Here is a 23,852-nt window from a genome sequence, read left to right as displayed (position 1 = left end):
GCCTTGACATACTCCTTTCCCAATTTTGAACCAGTCCATTGTTCCATGTCCAGTTCTAATTGTTGTTTCTTGACCTGCATACAGGTTTCTGAGGAGGCAGGTAAGGTGGTCTGGTACTCCCATGTTTTAAAGAATTTTCCACAATTTGTTGTGATCAACACAGTCAAAGGCTTTAGCATAGTCAATGAAGCAGAAGTAGATGTTTTTCTGGAATTCCCTTGTTTTCTCTATGATCCAGCAGAAGTTGGCAATTTGATGTCTGGTTGCTCTGCCTTTTCTAAACCTAGCTGGTACATCTGGAAGTTCTTGTTTCACATATTGTTGAAGCCTAGCTTGAAGGATTTTGAACATACCTTTGCTACCATGTGGAATGAGCACAATTATAGAGTACTTTGAACCCACTCCAGTGTTCTTGCCTGGAGAATCCCAGGGACGGGGGAGCCTGGTGGGCTTCTGTCTATGGGGTCGCACAGAGTCGGACACGACTGTAGTGACTTAGCAGCAGCAGGACATTCTTTGGCATTGCTCTTCTTTGGGTTGGAATGAAAACAGACCTTTTCCAGTCCTGTGGCCACTGCCGAGTTTTCCAAATTTGCTGACATGTTGAGTGCAGCACTTTAACAACATCATCTTTTAACATTTTAAATAGCTCAGCTTTAATTCCATCACCTCCACTAGCTCTCACTTTATACCATAAGCTTCATAATGCCTGACATATTCACTGCTTAGGCCCAAGGAATGGCCCATTCCAGATATGCTCAGTGATTCCATGTTGCATGAACGAATACCAATAAATGGTGTAATAATGTATGAGTCCCTGGACTGAGGAGACCCACAGCAAATGTTCACTCAGTATTGCTATTCCAGCATAGAGTTTAGGGAATTAAGAATAAAATTATGCACTGTACTCCGATTATTAGCAGAAATCCCTTCAGTGACTTTGGGCAGTTTGTCCTCTGGGTCACAGTTTATAGGATTCAGAAATCCCAGTGGAGAATTTAGTCAACCTGGCATGTTATTATGAAATGATAACATTTATAATATAATTGTCATCACCCACACCTTTGTAATAGTTTTCTTTATGGTAATACCTATTTAAGGCTGATTCCATTAGGTTCATCTGGATTGAATTAAAAGTTACATTAGATTTCATACCAGAGCTAATATTCCAGAGACCAGATCCTGCAGGCCAAGCCTAGTTCATTAAATTCTGAAATATCAAGGCAGATAAATTACTATCACAGAAACCAGGGAACCATATCACAGAAACCAGGGAACCATAAATATCATTGAAAGTTTCAGGTGAACAGCATTACCTGAGGGAAGATTTTAAAGAGGTCCTAGTTTATTCACTTAGACCCTGGGAAGTGTTGCTGGGTGTCAAATGTGGGATGTATGTTAATCCAACACTCTACCATATGGAGGCCAAATGGCTGTTTGGAGTGGGCGTTGTCTCTAGAATCAGCCAGAGTTGGATTCAAAGCCTAAATTCTACACATATTACTCTATAAATTTAAACAAATGATGGGAGTAAACATAGTGCTTACACCACAGTTGCAAGAATTCAATAAAATAATTCAAGTAAAGCCCTGGTCTATCACAGAGAAGGTGCTCAGTAAATATTAGTTGTCTCTATAAGAACACTAGAAGTGTACCTAGTACACAGTAGTCTTTAGTTTTCCAAGGAGAAACCCACCCCCCCAACATACACACACAAAACAAACACACAAAGCTGGGAGTTCATTCAGACCAATTACATACATGTCCTGTTCCCTACTGTTGTTGTTGTTAGGCCTCTAAGTTGTGTCTAACTCTTTGCGACCCCACGGACTACAGCACGTCAGGCTTCCTTGTCCTTCACTATCTCCCAGAGTTTGCTCAAACTCATATCATTGAGTCAGTGATGCTATCTAACCATCTCATCCCTGTCACCCTCTTCTCTTGACCTCAATCTTTCCCAGCATCAGGGTCTTTTCCAATGAGTTGGCTCTTCACATCAGGTGGCCAAAGGATTGGAGCTTCAGCTTCAACATCAGTTATTCCAATGAATATTCAGGGTTGATTTCCTTTAGGATTGACTAGTTTGATCTCCTTGCAGTCCAAGGGACTCTGAAGAGTCTTCTTCAGCACTGCAGTTTGAAAGCATCAATTCTCTAGGGCCCGGCCTTCTTTATGGTCCAACTCTCACACCCGTACATGACTACTGGAAAAACCATAGCTTTGACTCTGCAGACCTTTGTCGGCAAAGTGATGTCTCTGCTTTTAAATACACTGTCTAGGTTTCTTGTTTCCTATGCCTTACCCCAAAACATAATCCTTTCAACCCATTACTCACTTTGATCTTGAATTTATTTGCCTATGAGTTTTTGTGTGTGTGTATCCCAGATCCTCAGATGAGTGCTTCTTGCTCTGACTCCAGCACAGCCCCGGTACTAGTTTTAGACTTCACTGACAAGGTTTTGGCTTATAGGTCTTGCTCTCCTTAGCAGTTGACCTAAGTTTGCCTCCAGGTTCTACCTCTATCCTCCTAATGGCTCTTGGTGACCTTCATATTACTGCAGAGCTAAAATATATTTTCCAGAGAGGAAACAAAGTAAATAGGCTTAAAGTGGCCTCTTGGTTGAGGATAAGAGAACAGAGTTGGAAAGAGAGTTTCCAGGGTGGAAAGGTACACAGAACATACTTCCCCTACCTTACCATTTTGTCTGGGGATTGTGACAGTTAAGATTGACCCTGGTGTCACTAAGTAGGGTTGATCAATGAGCCACTTAATCAGAAAAGCTCTTTACCCTTAAAAATACCCTTCATTTTTCCACTTTTGGAAATGGAAAGAAAAAACTATTTATGTGATTTCTCAAATCCTTGAAGTTTAGTTTGGGTGCAAATTTTCAAAGTGGTCTCTGCCGGAGTATTGCTTTTATAAGCTGAGAAACAGGCATTTGGCTTTAGGGAAGCCAGGAATTTGGAAGTGATCCATGATGGGCCCAGTGTCAGCTCCCAGACTTGTGATGTCCTATGGCATTTACAACTCACTGCTTTCCATTGAAACCATTGCCGCAGAAGAGGATAAGTAAAGAGTGAGCCCTCCTCATCAGGGAATTGCCCTCAGCCATTGGGATACCTGCTCTGTTGTGGGAAACCCTGCAGTTTGAGCACTGGTATAGTTTAATATGGCAAGCACTGGAGGAAAGTGATGCTAATACTGATTGACTATTCCACCTCCAGTATCTCATGAAAAAAATACAAGTCTGAAAATTTCTCCACCTTCTCACTAACCCCTTTCAGAGCCATTAAAACTACTTTGGGGCCTTAAGAGCTGGTTGTTTGGCAGCACTAGGCTCCGTCCACAGAAAGAAAGGTCTTTTCCACAAACCAGTCTTCTTCCCCAGTGCCTTTGCCCAGTCCTTCTTATTCCTTCCAGGATCCTGCCTGCTCACTGTTATAATATTCCAGGAGATTTTCTCTACTCAGTAACACAGTTCAGGGAGTCCCTTCTAACACAAAATGTAGTATGTCTGATGGTCTTAATGTGCCTCAGGCAAAAATTAACCATTATCAGTGAGGTAGAAAATGAAATGTTACTATTTTATATTAGTGTGGTCAGGGAGGATCTCTTTGATAAGGTGAAAACTGAGCAGATAATTGATAAAAATAACCAGTGAGATTTGGAAATAGTAGAGAAAGATTATTCTAGGCAGAGGAAACAGCCAGTGCAAAAGCCCTGGGGTGGCAGAGAGCTTGGCATGTGTTCAAGGGAAAGCAAGAAAGTCAGTATAGCTGGTGCACAACAAATGAGAAGACTGATGGAAGAGCTCGTGGGGAGCCAGACCACTTAAGGTATTAGAGGCCTTACCCTGGAAAAGGCAGGAAACCACGGGAGAGTTTTGGGCAGAAGAAGGACATGATCTGACTTTTTTTTTTTTTTAATTGTTGGTAAATGGTTGAGTTTTAAAATGATCACTGCCTGTTGTGTTAAGAATAGACTATAGGAGGGCTTCCCTGGTAGCTCAGTGGTAAAGAACATGTCTGCTAATGCAGGAGGCACAGGTTCAGTCCCTGATCTGGGAAGATCTACATGCTGTGGAGCAACTAAGCCTGAGTGCCACAATTGTCAAGCCTGTGCTCTAGAGCCAGGGAACCACAACTATTGTGCCCAGACACTGCAACTACTGAAGCCTGCTGGCCCTAGAGCCCGTGCTCCTCAACAATAGAAGCCACCGAAATGAGAAGCCTGGGCATGCAATGAAAAGTAGCTCCTTCTCGCTGCAACTAGAGAAATGCCTGCCCAGCAACAAAGACCCAGCACAGCCATAAATAAATAAACAAATAAAATTAATTAAAAAAAGAATAGATTATAGGAAAACAGGAATTAAAAAACCAAGAAAATTATTGCAATAATCCAGGTTTGAGATAATAGCTTAACCAAGATCATAGCAATGGATGTGGATAAGAAAATTGGAGCAGAAAGATACTGAGAATTGGTAGTATTATGGATATATTTTTAAGTGGAGACAATAAGATTGACAGTAGGATATGAGGCTCACAGAAAAATTAAAGAAAAGTACCACAGATGGTGACTGCAGCCATGAAATTAAAAGAGGCTTACTCCTTGGAGGAAAAGTTATGACCAACCTAGACAGCTTCAAAAGCAGAGACATTACTTTGCCAACAAAGGTCCATCTAGTCAAGGCTATGGTTTTTCCAGTGGTCATGTATGGATGTGAGAGTTGGACTGTGAAGAAGGCTGAGTGCCAAAGAATTGATGCTTTTGAACTGTGGTGTTGGAGAAGACTCTTGAGAGTCCCTTGGACTACAAGGAGATCCAACCTGTCCATTCTGAAGGAGATCAGCCCTGGGATTTCTTTGGAAGGAATGATGCTAAAGCTGAAACTCCAGTACTTTGGCCACCTCATGCGAAGAGTTGACTCATTGGAAAAGACTGTGATGCTGGGAGGGATTGGGGGCAGGAGGAGAAGGGGACGACAAAGGAAGAGATGGCTGGATGGCATCACTGATTCGATGGACGTGAGTCTGAGTGAACTCCGGGAGTTGGTGATGGACAGTGAGGCCTGGCGTGCTGCGATTCATGGGGTCGCAAAGAGTCGGACACGACTGAGTGACTGAACTGAACCGAACCGCATTTTTTGCCCAAACAACTGGATTTATGAATTGCTATTGGTAGAGATAAGGTTAACTGCAGGAGAATTAAAGTTGAGGGGAAAAGCAAGAGTTCTGTTTTGAGCATATTGAATTTAAATTTGTATTAAACATGTGTGGAGATTTTGAGTAGACAGAAAGGACTTCATGTTAGAATTCCAGGTTGAACTATAACTATGAGCATCAGTGGTATATAAATGGAATTTAAAGCCATGAAACTACATGAACTTGTAGATATATAAAGACATCCAAAGATTGAGCCCTGGGGCAGGACAATGTTTAGAAATCAAGTAGATGTGGAAGAATCACCCAAAGTGACTGAGAAGAAGCAGCCAGTGATGTATGAAGAGAACTAAAAGAGAGTGATGTGACAAAGCTAAAAAAATTTTCAAGAAGGAGAAAGTGGTCAACTTACTGAATGCTGCTGTTGGGTCAAGAAAGATGAGAACTGAGAAGTGACCAAAGTGGAAAGTTGAAAACTGGAAGTTGTCCTACAACTGAACATTTATGTGTTTTCTCTTAAAGAAAAAAATTGGAAGATCCTAACAGAAACATGTGAGACACAAACATTTATTAATTTCCACTATAAATTTGGTGACCAAGTTTCCTAAACACTAAAATGGATACAGTTGGTATAATACTGGAGTAAAATATTTGAAAATTAGATTGTTCTCTAAAATTCAAGCCGTGTAGATAATAGACCAAGAAAGAGCCCTCTGCAGAGAGACTGACTCACTTGGATGTCCCTAGAGAGAAGAATGACTACCCACTCCAGTTTCTTGCCTGGAGAATCCCATGGACAGAGGAGCCTGGCAGGCTATAGTCCATGGGGTCACAAAGAGTTGGACATGATTGAGTGACTAACACTTTAACTTTCCACCCCACTGAGAATCAGTGACTCATTCATTCACTTATTTATTTTATAAAGCACATATCTATACCTTTTTATTTCTCTATTTTCCCCCTCTATCTGCCTATCTATCTAACCATCCTCTAACTACAAACCTGCTGCTTCTGCTAAGTCACTTCAGTCATGTCCGACTCTGTGTGACCCCAGAGATGGCAGCCCACCAGGCTCCCCGTCCCTGGGATTCTCCAGGCAAGAACACTGGAGTGGGTTGCCATTTCCTTCTCCAAACTACAAACCTACCTATCTATAAAAGCAATGCTGCTTTAATAGAAAATAGCTTTAACACATAGAGATTTTGCTAACAAAATCAGAAGAATTTATAGTATTTTTACTCTTTAATATCTCTAAAGGCTGTATAGGAACACACTTTTTTCTTTTTTTTTCCTGTAAGAACAAGAACTACTTTGAGAAACAACCAAAACCTATCATTAGTGATTTATGTTTCTTTGTGTACTAATATATGGATTCTTAATAGGGAAGGTCAAGGGTGAGGCATTTCAGAATGCAAGTATTACATTTCATCACTTCTCAGAATGACCAATCAGGATAATGAGGATGTGTAAAGTAGAATTTGAAGTGCCTAGAGAATATTTTGGAGAAGGAAATGGCAATCCACTCCAGTATTCTTGCCTAGAAAATCCCATGGACAGAGGAGCCTGGTGGCTGCTGTCCATAGGGTCACACAGAGTCGGACATGACTGAAGCAACTTAGCATGCATGCATGAATTGGAGAAGGAAATGGCAACCCACTCCACTATTCTTGCTTGGAGAATCCCAGAGACAGAGGAGCCAGGTGGGCTGCCGTCTATGGGGTTGCACAGAGTTGGACGCGACTGAGGTAACTTAGCAGCAGCAGAGAATATTTAGGGGGAAAAATGTCAGGTAGAAGAAATAAATGGCTATATGGGTTTGTAGAACAAGCGAGCAGTCTGTTCTGGGTAAATAAGAGTGTGAGCCATCATAAGAGGGAAAATTTTGGTTTTGATAAAGACATAGAGATTGTAGAGAAAGAAAGAAGAACTGAACGATTATTCTGTTAAATTTTCAGGGGGCCTCCCTCTCTTTCATAACTATGCTTAATCAACATGATAACATTGTTTTTCTTGTACAATGCCCTTTTTCATTATATAATTGTAGAACTAAACTGTGAGAAAAAACAGTAAAAGCAATTCATCATCAGTCTTTACATCTCATCAAAGGAATATGCTGAGACATCTCTTATACTCCCCGATGCCTTCTGCCCCCATCCTACTATTTTTGGATTACAGCTGTTCCAGTATCCTGTAAAAGCCTGGGCTATTTTCTTGGGGAAATTTCTGGCTAGGGATATTCAGAATAGAGTAATCCTTCTCATAAAAACAACAGAGCATGGAGTCCTAAGATGGAGTGTGTCTAGACAGTATTTAATTTGTTGTTTTATTTCCTCTGAATCATAATATGCTTTATTTCCATATGTAAGCATTGTAAGACATGAAATGGCTCTGAAAAACACTACTACTTCTCTTTTATGAGGTTTATTACTTCTTGTTTCGAACAATGATGACACGATTTGAACTTTCTGTGGTAAAGCTGTTTGTTTTAAAAGTCAGATTTGATTCTGTAGACATTTTAAATTCAGCACGTTACGTCTTCTGCTAGCATCTAATTCAGGTTTCTAAATATAGGACCATCTTTCCCTGCTCTCATTACCTCTTTTGTGATCAGGACAAGTGCCTTTGTGAGTGTGTGTAGAACACCAGTGGGCTTCCCTGGTGGTTTAGATGGTAAAGAATCTGCCTGCAATGCAAGAGACCCAGATTTGATCCCTGAGTCAGGAAGATCCTCTGGAGAAAGGAATGCCTACCCACTGTAGTATTCCTTTATTAAAATATGATTTTAATGTCTAAAGTATTTTTTGGGTACATACATTTTTAAATTTTATTCATTTTTAAAGATAACTGCTTTACAGTATTGTGTTGATTTCTGCCAAACATCAACATGAATCAGCCATAGGTATACATATATCCCCTCCCTCTTGAACCTTCCTTCCACCTCTCTCCCCATCCCACCCCTCTAAGTTGTTACAGAGCAGTCTAGTATTCTTGCCTGGAGAGTTCCATGGACAGAGGAACCTGTCTGCCTACGGCCCATGGGGTCGGAAAGAGTCAGACACAGCTGAGCAACCAACACTGTAGGACACCTATAGCCCAGCATCTGGTAAATCAGATACGTTTTCAGAATGAAACTGCCTGACCTAGAAAAATATTGAAAATTCGTGTCTTAGTTTTGATTTATTAGAAAATTAAAAATGTATATTTTAATACATTGAGTTGTTTAATGTGAAAGTAAACATCATTGAACAGAACTGCAGATACACACTGCCATTCAATTTTTTCTTGGTACTTCATTTCAAAATGTCTTCCTTTTATTCCCGCGCGCCCCGCCCCCCCCCACCCGCTGCCAAGAAGCATGTTTAAAACTTTCTTTGTAATCAAAGCAAGGATTGTTTTTGACCAAAATGCAGATCATAAAAACAATATGAGTAATATATATAGAAGTATATTAAGAAAATGTGTGTGCTTTTATTTGTGCTGAGCTAGAAAATGCTCCAACAGTTAGAAAATCAAATCACGAATCTGAGCACCAGAAGTTCCTTTGGCACGAAGACATTCACGTAAAACAAAAGTTGGCAAAATGGTGGAAGTTGGGCAGAGAGGATAAGTGGCATTTTGCTGTTGACTTTTTAAGGCAGCCATTTTATTGTGTGGACTTTTTCACAGAAACAAACCATGTGAAAATTTCAACTCCTAATATCCAGAAATATGGGGCATAATTATCCCTGTCCCATCCTTTGGCGAAGAAACTAGTAAAGCACAAGATAAGTGTAAGGTAGGGTAAAGATAAGTAGACACCTAGACATCATTTGGCAGACACACTACACACAATTGAGAGACATGTATTTACTAGACTTGCTCATTTCAAAAAAGGCCATCTGTCATTCTTCATTAAAGCAATTGTCCATTCTAACAGTTTACATGAATGAATGGTTCAAATGTCAAATTCTGATTTCTCTTTTAAAGCTATAATAGCCATACTAATTTATTTTACATAATTTATTCATTTTTTGGAGCATTTCCTTTTTTTAATGGGAGTATAATTGATTTACAATGTGTTAATTTCAGGTTATAGAGTAAAGTGATTCAGCTACACATACATATTTTTTTTCATATACTAATTTTTAAAAATCAATACATGTAGCTTCTGCTTAATGACAGCTGTTTTAAATTTAAAAATAAGGATAGACATGTATACTTTCTGTGGGTGGGCTTTTCTTTGGGAAAAGGAGGATATTGGGGCAGTATTTTGATCTATTTATATCTCACTTTCCGTGGGCTTCCCCAGTGACTCAGCAGTAAAGAATCCGCCTGCAATGTGGGAGACGTGGGTTCAGCCCTTGGGTCTGGAAGATCTACTGGAGGAGAAAATGGCAACCCACTCCAGCATTCTTGCCTGGAAAACCTCACGGGTAGCGGAGCCCAGTGGTAGTCCATGGGATGGCAAAGAGTCAGACATGACTGAGTGACTGAACAACAACAACATACTTCACTCTCTACAGGGAATCCTTCAGTACACAATAAAACGTATATATTAATATCCTTAAAATGAAAGTCTCATAAGATTTTCTGGGGTTAGTGTATTGCAAATATTTCTTGGCAATTAAGAAAAAGAGGGGAGAGGAACAAGATGGCAGAGGAGTAGGTGGACATGGAGTATATCCCTCTCCACAGATACATCAGGAATACACCTTCAAACACAGAAGTACATGCAGAACACCAGCTGAGAGCAGACAGGAGTACCTGACCAGTGGAAAAGAATATATAGACCCAAGCAAAACTTGGTAGGACAAAGGAACTAGGAGGAAAAACAGAAGTGTTAGTAGGACTGGACTTGCCCTTGGCTGGCAGCTGGGGGAACTGAAGCAGGGGTCCGATCCCCACATCGGGCAATTGTCTGAGTCAAAGGAGAAACATTTAAGGCTGAGAGTGAAACAGCTGATCTGTGGCAGCCTAAATGGAATGAGAATCAGACAGTCCTTGCTGCAGCCTTACATACCCCAGACAGGGACATAGATCCCCTGGAAGGTGCAGCAGTTGGGAGCTGGAGTTTAGGGATTTGTGGAGCAATCCCAGGGCAAGGGCTGCTGTTGACTGTGGAGAGATGGATTGAGGGGATGTGAGGGAGGAGACTGTGGTGGAAATGCATGTGGAGGAAAGCTGGGCAGCCATGGAAGCAAAGCGATACTACTGAGTCATGCATAGGGGGTAGAACCATCGCCATAACCTCTCTCCCCCTACACACCAGCATTGGCAATTGAACAGTAGAGAGGCTGGCCCATCAAACACCTGACACATTGAACTACAGAGTAGGACTCCACCCAGGGTGCTCCTTTAAGTGCCTGACACGCCAATCCACAGAGTAGGACTCCAGCCAGGGTGGGCCCCTCTATGTTCCAATAACAGAGAAGGAACCCAGGCAAGGGAACCCCCTAAGTGCCTGAACAGGCGGAGCTACAGAGAAAGACTGGCCAAAGACACCTTCTAATGGCCAGCTACAAGAGGCTCAAAAAAGACTCTGATAGGGCCATAACTCCTGCAGCAGAGGCAGTGTGTGTCCCTGCACACTTGGCGCTGTCAGGGTCCCTGCAAGCCGAGCAGCTGTGCCACCTTCATGCTCAACTCACACTGGGGCAGAGCTGCCATAGGCAAAAAAAAGTCTTGTGTCTATGCGTGCGGGGTCACTTCAGTAGTGTCCAACTCTTTGTGACCCTGTAGACTGTGGCCTGCCAGACTTCTCTGTCAGGGAGGGGGTTCTCCAGGTAAGAATACTGGAGCATATTGGCCAATGCTGGTTTTCATACCCTTCTAGAGTTCTATATTTCCTTCTGCCCTAGCCGCCAACTCCCTGAGTACCTGGTGCTGCCAGAATCCCTGTGACCCAAGCAGCTGCACCACCTCCATACCTGGCCCTCACAGGGACAGACCCAAGTCCTCCAGGGCAGCCTCAGGAGCAAACCCCAGTGGACGACCCACATGCAGAGGTGGATATAAAACCACAATTGAAACTCAGGGGCAGTGTGACTAAGGAAAAAGACGCAAAACCTTTCCACTAGCTGTACAAGCTGCAGATTAAATTCACACGATCAACTAGGCAGACTCTGTGTCTATGGAATATATAAAAGGTCGTTGAGAGCTCCCACAAAAGAAAACGCACTAGTTCTGATAGCTGAGGATATTGGAGGCGAGAACACAGAGGAGTAGGACCAGAGTAGGATCTGAGCTGCCCCCGGAGCAGGTCCAGAGGTCAGCACAGTGTTGGAGGGCATCCTAGGGAGGTGAGGTGGACTGTGACTCCCAGTGAGGGAAAGGACCCTGATAGCAGTGACTCAGGAAAAACATTATTCTTATGTTTTGACTTGTCTGTAGATTTTTATGGATTTTTTTCTTTTTTTTTCCTCTCCCCGCCTCCACCGCCCATTGTAGTTGATTTTATTGGCACTATGAAATCTAATTAAGCTTTTAAGCTTTTTTTTTTCCTTTTTTTCCTCACTTTTTTAAATTTTTTATTTTATTTTATTTCATTTTTTATTGTTGTTATAAACCCCTGCCTCTACATCAGGCTTTTGCAGTTCTGGGGAGTTTTCCTTTTTTTTCTCTCTATTTTTTAAATTTAATTTTTAATATTCTAAGCCTATTATTATTTTTCTACACTTATTCCTTTATTTGCTTTTCCCACTGTTCTTTTCCCCTTGCAGTTAATCTTTAATATATATAAATCTTCTTAATCTACCTCTATTTAACTTTGCGTATCTATTCTTTCTTTCTTTCCTTTCCTCTCAACATATTTGTTAGTTTTATTTTCATTGCTTTATTCCCCACTTGGCACCTTGCTTTAGTTTTGTTTTTCATCTTGTGCTTTAGCTAGTTTTGTTCTGGTAGATATAATTTTTGGTTTCCTTTGATTGCTGGGTCAATCTATTGTACTTTATTTTTGTTGGACTGTTTTGATTTTGCTTATGGGTGTATGTTTATATGTGTATATTCAGTTACACTTTTTATTGTTGTTATAAACCTCTGCATCTACATTGGGCTTTTGCAGTTCTGTGGAGATTTTCTTTTTTTTCCTTTTTTATTTCTTTTTCCTTTTTCTTTTCTCTTTTTTATAATTTTAACTTTTAATTTGTTAAACCTATTATATTTTTTTACATTTATTCCTTTGTTTACTTTTCCTACTGTTCTTTTCCCCTTGCAGTTAATCTTTAATGTATATAAATCTTCTTCATCTACCTCTATTTAACTTTGTATATCTATTCTTTCTTTATTTTCTTTCCTTCCTTTCCTCTCAACATATTTGTTAGTTTTGTTTTCATTGCATTATTCCCCATGTGGCACCTTGCTTTAGTTTTGTTTTCCACTTTGTGCTTTAGTTAGTTTTGTTCTTAACTGGTAAATATAATTTTGATTTCCTTTGTTTGCTGGATTAACCTATTGTACTTTGTTTTTGTTGGACTGTTTTGACTTTGCTCATGGATGTATATGTATATGTGTATATTCCATTATTTTAATTATTTGACTGATTTTGTAACTGCCATTTTTGGGGGGCTCATCTTTGGTTTCTCATTATGGATATTTGTTTTAATCTCACTTAATGCCAGAACAAACCACTTATGGAATCATCATTCCCAACTGGAGATCAAGCCCTGAGCCTTTGGAGTGGGAGCACTGACTCCAAGACCCTATGCTACCAGAGAACTAATCCTAGGGAGTATCAAATAGTGAGAACTCACACCATGGAAACCACTTGAGTACAAGACCCGGCATCACCAAACCACCAGTAGCACCCTGTGAAGCATGCCTCATCTAAACAACAAACAAAAGAAAACTACAAACCCAATCATCAGCAGACAGGATTACCACCTCACTCAGCCTTGCCCATCAGAGAAAAAAACTCAGCATAAATCTCACCCTATACAAAGCTTACACAAACCACTGGACCAACCTTAGGAGGGCAGAAACCGAAAGGAAGAAAGAATTCAACCCTGAAGCCTGGGAAAAGGAGACCTCAAACACAATAAGTTAAAAAAAAAAAGAATGAAAAGGCAGAGAAATACTACACAAATGAAGGAACAAACTAGAAACACAAAAGTCCAAATAAATGAAGAGGAAATAGACAAACTACCTGAAAAAGAAATCAGAATAATTATAGTAAAGATGCTCAAAAACCTTGAAAACAAAATGGAGAAAATGCAAGAATCAATTAACAAACACCTGGAAGAATTAAAGAATAAACATACAGAGACAAACAACACAATTACTGAAATTAAAAATACTCTAGAAGAAATCAATAGCAGAATATCTGAAGCAGAGGAATGAATCAGTAAACTGGAAGATAAAATGGTGGAAACAATTTCTGAAGAGCAGAATAAAGTAAAAAGAATGAAAAGAACTGAGGATAGTCTCAGAGACCTCTGGGACAATATCAAACAGGCCAACATTTGAATTATAGGGGTCCCAGAAGAAGAAGAGAGAAAGAAAGGGTATGAGAAAATTTTTGAAGAGATTATAGTTGAAAATTTCCCTAACATGGAAAAGGAAATAGTCAATCAGTTCCAAGAGGAGGCACAAAGAGTCCCATACAGGATAAATCCAAGGAGAAGCACGCCAAGACACATACTAATCAAACTAACAAAGACTAAACACAAAGAAAGAATGTTAAAAGCAGCAAGGGAGAAGCAACAAGTAACATATAAGGGAAACCCCAAAGGCTTAACAGCTGATCTTCCAGCAGAAACTGTGAAGGCCAGAAGGGAATAACAGGATTTAAAGTACTGAAAGGGAAAAATCTACAGCCAAGATTACTGTACCTGGCAAGGATTTCATTCAAAATTGATGGAGAAATAAAAAGCTTTTCAGAAAAGCAAATGTTAAGATAATTCAGTACCACCAAACCAGCTTTACAACAAATGTTAAAGGGACTTATATAGTCAAGGAATACAAGAGAAGAAAAACATCTACAAAAGTCAACCCCAAACAATTAAGAAAATGGTAATAGGAACATATATATCAATAATTACTTTAAATGTAAATGGATTAAATGTTCCAACCAAAAGACTCAGACTGGCTGAATGGATACAAAAACAAGACCCATATATATGCTATTTACAAGAAACCCACTTCAGACCTCAAGATACATATAGACTGAAAATGAGAGGATGGAAAAATATATTCTTTGCAAATGGGAATAAAAGAAATCTGGAGTAGCAATCCTCATATCAGACAGAATATATCTTAAAATAAAGAAGATTACAAGAGATAAGGAAGGACATTACATAATGATCAAGGGATCAATCCAAGAGGAAGACATAACAATTGTAAATATCTATGCACCCAACATAAGAGCACCTCAATACATAAGACAAACAATAGCAGACATAAAAGGAGAAATTGACAGTAACACGATAATAGTAGGAGACTTTAACATACCACTCACACCAATGGACAGATCATCAAAACAGAAAATTAATAAGGAAACACAAGTCTTAAATGATACATTAGATGAGATGGATTTCATTGATATCTTCAGGACATTCTACCCAAATGCAGAAGAATAAACCTTCCTCTCAAGTGCAGATAGACCACATCTTGGGTCACAAATCAAACCTCAGTAAATTTAGGAAAATTGAAATCATATCAAGCATCTTCTCTGACCACAACACTATGAGACTAAATATCAATTACAAGAAAAAAAGTGTAAGAAACACAAACACATGGAGATTAAACAACAGGTTTCTAAATAACCAACAGGTTACTGAGGAAATCAAAAGGGAAATAAAAAATTTCTAGAAACAAATGACAATGAAAACACAACTCAAAACCTGTGGGATGCAGCAAAAGCAATTCTAAGAGGGAAGTTTAGAGCAATACAATCCTACCTCAAGAAACAAGAAAATTATCAAATAGACAATCTAACTTTACACCTAAAACTACTGGAAAAAGAAGGACAAAACACCTCCAAAGTTAGTAGAAGGAAAGAAATCATAAAGATCCAAGCAGCAACAAATGAAAAAGAAATTAAAGAAACAATAGTAAAGATGAATAAAACCAGTAAAAATTAATAAAACAATAGTAAAAATTAATAAAACTATTTTTTATTAATAAAATTAATAAAAGCTGGTTCTTTGAGAAGATAAACAAAATTGACAAGCCTTTAGCTAGACTTATCAAGAACAAAATAGAGAAGAAACAAATCAACAAAATTAGAAATGAAAAAGGAGAGGTTACAACCGACAATGCAGAAATATAAGGATTATAAGAGACTATTATGATCAACTATATGGCAATAAAATGGATAACCTGGAAGAAATGGACAGATTCTTAGATAATTTAAATCTCCCAAGACTGAACCAGGAAGAAATAGAAATTATGAACAACCCAATTACAAGCACTGGAATTGAAACCATGATCAAAAAATCTCCCAAATAACAAAAGCCCAGGACCAGATGGCTTCACAGGACAATTCTGTCAAACATTTAGAGAAAAGCTAATGCCTATCCTTCTAAACTCTTTCAAAAAACTGCAGAGGATGGAACACTTCCAAACTCATTCTACAAGGCCACAATTACCCTGATATCAAAACCAGACAAAGACAACACACAAAAAAGAAAACTACAGGCCAATATCACTGATGAACATAGATGCAAAAATCCTCAACAAAATTTTAGTGAACAGAATTCAGCAACACATCAAAAAGCTCATACACCATGATCAGATTGGGTTTATTCCAGGCATGCAAGGATTCTTCAATATATGCAAATCAATCAATGTGATACACTATATTAACAAATTGAAAGATAAAAACCATATGATCATCTGAATAGATGCAGGAAAAAACCTTTGACAAAATTTAGCACCAATTTATGATTAAAACTCTTCAAAAAGTGGGCATAGAAGGAACCTTCTTCAATATAGTAAAGGCCATATATGATAAGCCTACAACAAGCATTATTCTCAATGGTGAAAAACTGAAAGCATTCCCCCTGAGATCAGGAACAAGACAAGGAGGTCCACTTTCACCACTGTTATTCAACATAGTTCTAGAAGTCCTAGCTACAGCAATCAGAGAAGAAAAAGAAATAAAAGGAATCCAGATCAGAAAAGAAGTAAAGCTCTTACTGTTTGCAGATGACATGATACTGTACATGCTGCTAAGTCACTACAGTCGTGTCCGACTCTGTGTTGACCCCATAGACAGCAGCCCACCAGGCTCCTCCATCCCTGGGATTCTCCAGGCAAGAACACTGGAGTGGGTTGTCATTTCCTTCTCCAATGCATGAAAGTGAAAAGTGAAAGGGAAGTCGCTCAGTCATGTCCGACTCTTAGCGACCCCATGGACTGCAGCCCACCAGGCTCCTCCGCCCATGGGATTTTCCAGGCAAGAGTACTGGAGTGGGGTGCCATTGCCTTCTCTGTACTGTACGTAGAAAACCCTAAAGATAGTATCAGAAAATTACCAGAGCTAATTTAACAAAGTCGCAGGATACAAAATCAATACAGAGAAATCACTTGCATTTCTATATAGTAACAATGAAAAATCAGAAAGAGAAAATAAGGAATCAATCCCATTCACTATTGCAACAAAAAGAATTAAATATCTAGGAATAAACTTACCTAAGGTGACAAAAGAACTGTACACAGAAAATTATAAGACACTGATGAAAGAAATCAAAGATGACATAAACAGATAGAAAGATATTCCATGTTTCTGGGTAGGAAGAATCAATATTGTGAAAATGACTATACTACCAAATGCAATCTACAGATTCAATGTGATCCTTATCAAACTACCAATGGCATTTTTCACAGAACTAGAACAAAACATTTCACAATTCATATGGAAACACAAAAGACCCCAAATAGCCAAAGCAGTTGGCTGAAAGAAGAATCCAGCTGGAGGAATCAACCTTCCTGACTTCAGATTACACTACAGAGCTACAGTCATCAAGACAGTATAGTACTGGCACAAAAACAGAAATATAGACCAATGCAAAAAGATAGAAAGCCCAGAAATAAACCTAGATACCTATGGTTTCCTTATTTTTGACAAAGGAGGCAAGAATATACAATGGGGCAAAGACAGCCTCTTCGATAAGTGGTGCTGAGGAAATGGGACAGCTATGTGTAAAAGAATGAAATTAGAACACTTCCTAATGCCATACACAAAGATAAACTCAAAATGGACTAAAGACCTAAATGTAAAACCAGAAACTATAAAACTCTTAGAGGAAAACATAGGCAGAACACTTGATGACATAAATCAAAGCAAGATTCTCTATGACCCACCTCCTAGAGTAACGGAAATATAAACACAACTAAACAAATGGGACCTGATTAAACTTAAAAGCTTTTTCACAGCAAAGGAAACTATAAGCAAGGTGAAAAGATAGCCCTCAGAATGGGAGGAAATAATAGCAAATGAAACAACTGACAAATGATTAATTTGCAAAATATACAAGCAACTCATACAACTCAATGCCAGAGAAACAAACAACCCATTCAAAAAGTGGGAAGACCTAAACAGACATTTCTCCAAAGACATACAGATGACTAACAAACACATTAAAAGATGCTCAACATTGCTCGTTATTAGAGAAATGCAAATCAAAACCACAAATCAAAACTCACACTGGTCAGAATGGCCATCATCAAAAAGTCTACAAACAATAAATGCTGGAGAGGGTGTGGAGAAAAGGGAATGCTCTTGCACTGTTGGTGGGAATGTAAATTGACACAGCCACTATGGAAGACATTATGGAGATTCCTTAAAACATTAGGAATAAAACCACCATATGACCCAGCAATCCCACTCCTAGGCATGTACTCTGAAGAAACAAAAATTGTTAAAGACACATGTATCCCATTGTTCATTGCAGCACTATTTACAATATCTAGAACATGGAAGCAAGCTAGATGCCCATCGACAGATGAATGGATAAAGAAGTTGTGGTATATATACACAATGGAATATTACTCAGCCATAAAAAGGAATGCCTTTGAGTAAGTTCTGAGGTGGATGAACCTAGAACTTATTATACAGAGTGAAGTGAGTCAGAAAGAGAAAGATAAATATTGTATTCTTTTTTTTTTTCAATAAGGGAGAACTTATATTAACATAGCCATGCAAATTGTAAAAGCCCCTATTTGTATATAACCAATTTCATAATTACAAATTATTTTTATAGATCCTCATGGAAGTGAGATCTAACAGAAGGCAACATCAAGGTATTTGGTTTTGGTTACTGCTTGCACTTGAAAGCCATTAAACTACTGATTAGTGAAACTGTGTCTACACACAAACATACAAACAAACCACTGATAGGCTTTCTCTCAAACAACCTGAGTTTTTGCAAGTTTTAACACTGAACAAGTGTTTGAACAATAACAATAAAGGCTACTTTGTACAACTGTAAATATATCATTTCTCAGAAACATTCAGGTGTCATTACATTTTATACAAGGCTTAGAAACCTTGCTCTGACTTTATTTTTTTTTTTTTGACTTTTTTAAAATTTTATTTTATTTTTAAACTTTACATAATTGTATTAGTTTTGCCAAATATCAAAATGAATCCGCCACAGGTATACATGTGTTCCCCATCCTGAACCCTCCTCCCTCCTCCCTCCCCATACCATCCCTCTGGGTCGTCCCAGTGCACTAGCCCCAAGCATCCAGTATCGTGCATCGAACCTGGACTGGCAACTCGTTTCTTACATGATATTTTACATGTTTCAATGCCATTCTCCCAAATCTTCCCACCCTCTCCCTCTGCGACAGAATCCATAAGACTGTTCTATACATCAGTGTCTCTTTTGCTGTCTCGTACACAGGGTTATTGTTACCATCTTTCTAAATTCCATATATATGCGTTAGTATACTGTATTTATGTTTTTGGAATCTAGAAAAATGGTTCTGAAGAATTTATTTACAGAGCAGCAGTGGAGAGACAGACATAGAGCATAGCCTTATGGACATGGGGAGAGGGGAAGAGAGGGTGAGATGTATGGAAAGAGTAACATGGAAACTTACATTACCACATGTAAAATAGATATCCAACGAGAATTTGCTGTATGTCTCAGGAATCTCAAACATGGGCTCTGTATCAATTTAGAGGGGTGGGATGGGAGAGAGATGGGAGGGAGTTCAAAAGGGAGGGGATATATGTATACCTATGGCTAATTGATGTTGAGGTTTATCAGAAAACAACAGAATTCTGTAAAGCAATTATCCTTCAATAAAAAAATTAATTGAAAAGAAAAGAAAAAGAGGGGAGAAGGTTGTGCGTTACATGCCATTTGAATACACTTTGACTTAGCGGTGGCAAATGTTTGCCTCCAGTAAATGTGTCAAAACGCCTGTGTAGTCAAAAGAGCCTTGGGAAAGTGACACCATGAAATTTTCCTGCTTCAAATGCCAACTTAGGGATCAAAATTAATTTGGACCAATAAAACATAGATAATTTTGTTCTCTTCCTTATGAGAATAGAGGTTGAAAAGTGTTTTTATTTAATTGCTTTAAAGAATGCATGATTGTGTCTTTTGGAAACTACATATCAATCTTTTATTTTCTACTGCAGCAAAATATCATATTCTAGAATACTTGAGAAATAGTGAAATATGGTTAACTTGCTATTTTATTTTTCTGATGTTTAAGAAATTTTTTTCTGTACATGGTTGTTTTAACCTTACTTTAGGAGAAGTGGGTACAGGGAAGCATTATAAATGTATTAGTTCTTTCTCCTGGCTTAATTGAATATTTATTAATTCAATACATATTTATTCATCCTATTTTTGCAAGTGACATGGGATGAAACACTGTATGTTTTTGCCCTCAGAGTTCATTGTTGACTAGGATGAGATAGGGATATGAATGTAATTTTATAGTATATTAGTAAAAATGGGCTGACTGTTAAACAATGTTAAATTTCCAGGTTTAACACAGGAAAGGTTTTTTTCTTGGTTATGTTGCTGTATACTGGGGGTGCACAAAGTGGATGGTGCAAGGTCTGCACTCTGTGCAGTCATTCATATTTTTCCCATTTAGTGGCTCTGTCATCTTCTGGTCTTCAGAGAGCGCCACTGAATTTTCTACATCTGTCTAGCAGGTCAGGGAAAAAAGAACATGGGGTATTCCAAGTGAGGACTCATGGGTCAGGCTTGGAGGCACCTTCTTTCCATATTTTTTTGGTCAGAACTCAGTCATATAGCTGCACCAAACTTGAGTGCTTTGATCCAGTTCATAGTACTTTAAAGATATTTAAAGTGTGTGTGTGTGTTTCCATATATATGTGTGTGTGTTTCCATATATGTCTCTCGGATTTTCTGGGCTTCCTGTATTGGTACACACCATCTGTATTACAAATCTAATATTTGGTGAAGACTTCTACTGTGTTTTCTTTTTGCAAAATAATCCCGGTGATTATTAACCATTTGCTTTTCCATCAAAATTTTTGAATCACCTTATAAAAGCTCCATGAAAGAGCATATTTCATGAAATGCTTTGGAAAACTGGAGCCTATTATACAGAGTGAAGTAAGCCAGAAAGAAAAACACCAATACAGTATACTAACGCATATATATGGAATTTAGAAAGATGGTAACAATAACCCTGTGTACGAGACAGCAAAAGAGACACTGATGTATAGAACAGTCTTATGGACTCTGTCGCAGAGGGAGAGGGTGAGAAGATTTGGGAGAATGGCATTGAAACATGTATAATATCATGTATGAAACGAGTTGCCAGTCCAGGTTCGATGTACAATACTGGATGCTTGGGGCTAGTGCACTGGGACGACCCAGAGGGATGGTATGGGGAGGGAGGAGGGGGAGGGTTCAGGATGGGGAACACATGTATACCTGTGGCGGATTCACTTTGATATTTGGCAAAACTAACACAATTTGTAAAGTTTAAAAATAAAATAAAATTAAAAATTAAAAAAAAATAAATTGCATTTGACTATAATTTTATTAGAATTGAATTAATATCTAATTCACCCCAGACTTTATTACACAGTAGTTGTTCAGTAAACACTTTATTGACTAAATAAAAGAAATATGACAATTCTAAGCTTCAGGACAATGAGCCCATTATAAATATTCTGTGCTCAGAATTGCCAACCAATTTTAAAATTGAGCAAAATAAAATGTAAAATTTTACTGTTGCAGATCTTCCACCATATAATGTAGTCCAAAGATATTAGTTTTTCAGGGCACTGAACTTAGTGATTCAGATAATAATTATGACAACACATATTAAGTGTCTAGTACATTAGTCTTGTTATACATGGTAACAGCAGATGGTATGTTTGAATAAGTCCCTTTTGAAACACCACTGTTCTACTTTATTAACAAAGATCATTTTAAAGTAGCATGATCTTTAAAAAAAAGATCATGTTGCCCAGGGAAACAAAAAGTAAACATCAATGTTTTATTTGTTACTTTAAAAATACTATGTAATACTTTTAAAGTTTATTACTACTATTTATTTTTTAATATAAATTTATTTATTTTAATTGGAGGTTAATTACTTACAATATTGTATTGGTTTTGCCATTCATCAACATGAATCCGCCAATTACTACTATTTAAAATCCTTTAATTTGAGTGCTGATAGTCCCTAATCCGGAGAAGGCAATGGCACCCCACTCCACTACTCTTGCTTGGAAAATCCCATGGATGGAGGAGCATGGAAGGTGCAGTCCATGGGGTTGCTGAGGGTCGGACACGAATGAGTGACTTCACTTTCAATGTTCACTTTCACGCATTGGAGAAGGAAATGGCAACCCACTCCAGTGTTCTTGCCTGAAGAATCCCAGGGACCGAGGAGCCTGGTGGGCTGCAGTCTATGGGGTCGCACAGAGTCAGACACGACTGAAGCGACTTAGCAGCAGCAGCAGCAGCAGTCCCTAATCAAACTACAGCTACATTCCTATATGACTTTTTGACTGCTTGCTGAAGTTTAACAGCAGCATAAGTAGAACTTTTTACTCTTACTAAAATATAAGATTATCTTTTAAATACCAAAATATTAATATAGATCTATGGTGGTGAGCTTTTCCTAAGAGGTAAATGGACTACCAGTATGAACTAATGAGTAAACTTTAGTATTATACAAAAAATAGTTTGACACAAAGGATTTTCCAAGGAAAGGAAACACATATCTACTGGTATCTTTACCTACATAAGCATATCCTAATTGAATGATGTAATCCCAGGGCTGTAAGTTGCCTTGATAAGATTCATTACTGTTTCCTTCCTCTCTCCCTATCCCCTTTCCCCATAACGTCTCTGTTTCTAATCAGGAAGAACAAAGTTCATGGCTGAAAGGCAGTTTGGAAATCCAGATGGGCAGCAGGAAACCACAAGTCTGATTTTCTGTTTATAGGACTAGATAGAGAAGTCGACATGGTCTATTAAATTGACGAGGTCATTAACGGTTCATTCTTTCCCTGAATCCATAGAGGTGAAGGATAAAAAGATTCAGCATAGACCTAATGTGCTACAGTCACACCACGAGTGGTGAGACACATGTAAGTCCCAAGCTCAGGCCAGGGAATACTAAATACCACATTTCAAGGTATCTGTGAGAAAAAGAAAGTCCCACCTCCCAGCTTCTAATTTTATTTTACCGTCATCCACTATCAGACTGTTCTATAGAACTGAAAATGACCCAGAGCTCGTGCTCAAAAGCACATGTAGGGCTTGTAGACTGTAAAGCAGGCAATTTGGAGTTCTAGCAAATTGGCAGAACATAGCTCTGAAGTAAAAACCATTCATAAAACTGTTTTGAGCACTAGAAACAAACATTAGAAAAAAAAAATTAGAATTATTTACCAGGTAGAATTTTGAGTTCTTACCAGTCTGACTGAAGTTCAGAAATAACAGAAATGTGTCATAGCTAGAGAGCAGGTCCTTTCCTGGTGTCCTGATAACCCAGAAATTATTATATAATAATTGCACACCTCTACTACAGCAGGGCTTAGGATGGAGGGAAAAGCTTGGACCCTGGAGTCAGAGAGTTTGGGTTGGATCCCAGTTCTTTTGTTTTACCAGCCATGTCTTGGGCCCAGGCCTTTGAAATCTCAGTTCTTCTCTCTGTAATATGGAAATAAAAGTACTGATCAGATTACTGTGCTGCTGCTGCTGCTAAGTCGCTTCAGTCATGTCCAACTCTGTGCGACCCCATAGACTGCAGCCCACCAGGCTCCCCCGTCCCTGGGATTCTCCAGGCAAGAACACTGGAGTGGGTTGCCATTTCCTTCTCCAATGCATGAAAGTGAAAAGTGAAAGTGAAGTCGCTCAGTCGTGTCCAACTCTTAGCAACCCCATGGACTGCAGCCTACCAGGCTCCTCCATCCATGGGATTTTCCAGGCAAGAGTACTGGAGTGGGTTGCCATTGCCTTCTCCACAGATTACTGTGAGGATAATATAAATGAAGTAGCTCATTCTAGAAAAGGCTTCCATGCCTCAAATCTCTAACTGTTGCCTCTCAAATGCCTGTAATTCCTGTATTGCTCATGATTATGAGATAAGACAGGGATGATGCACTAAAAATAGAAATGTATAGTGTCTTGGTGGGAGGGGTATATGACATTTTCAAACCAGCACATTCGTCTTAACCAGTCACTATGCAAGGAATTCATAGGCTGGGACACAGTAAGGATAAGTTCAGAATATAAAAGGTGTTTAGAAGTAGA

The 23,852-nt window shown here is 38.8% G+C and overlaps 1 long non-coding RNA gene across 2 annotated transcripts in view; it reads left to right on the top strand.

Moving 5' to 3' along the window:
- The window catches only part of LOC133254679 (uncharacterized), a 246,339-nt gene that overhangs the window by 45,863 nt on the left and 176,624 nt on the right, over positions 1-23,852 (top strand). The window contains exon 3 of one of the 2 annotated variants that reach the window (XR_009738735.1): positions 9,449-10,760. The exons of the other annotated variant lie outside the window; for it this stretch is intronic. This is a non-coding gene — a long non-coding RNA (uncharacterized LOC133254679). Of the gene's footprint in view, positions 1-9,448; positions 10,761-23,852 lie in introns of those variants that run through there. 2 annotated transcript variants of the gene reach the window in all.

This window comes from Bos javanicus, chromosome 10, assembly GCF_032452875.1.
Source record: "Bos javanicus breed banteng chromosome 10, ARS-OSU_banteng_1.0, whole genome shotgun sequence".
NCBI classification, from domain to species: Eukaryota; Metazoa; Chordata; class Mammalia; order Artiodactyla; family Bovidae; genus Bos; species Bos javanicus.
Note: the sequence above shows the minus strand (reverse complement) of the source record. Positions and strands in the feature narration are given on the sequence as shown.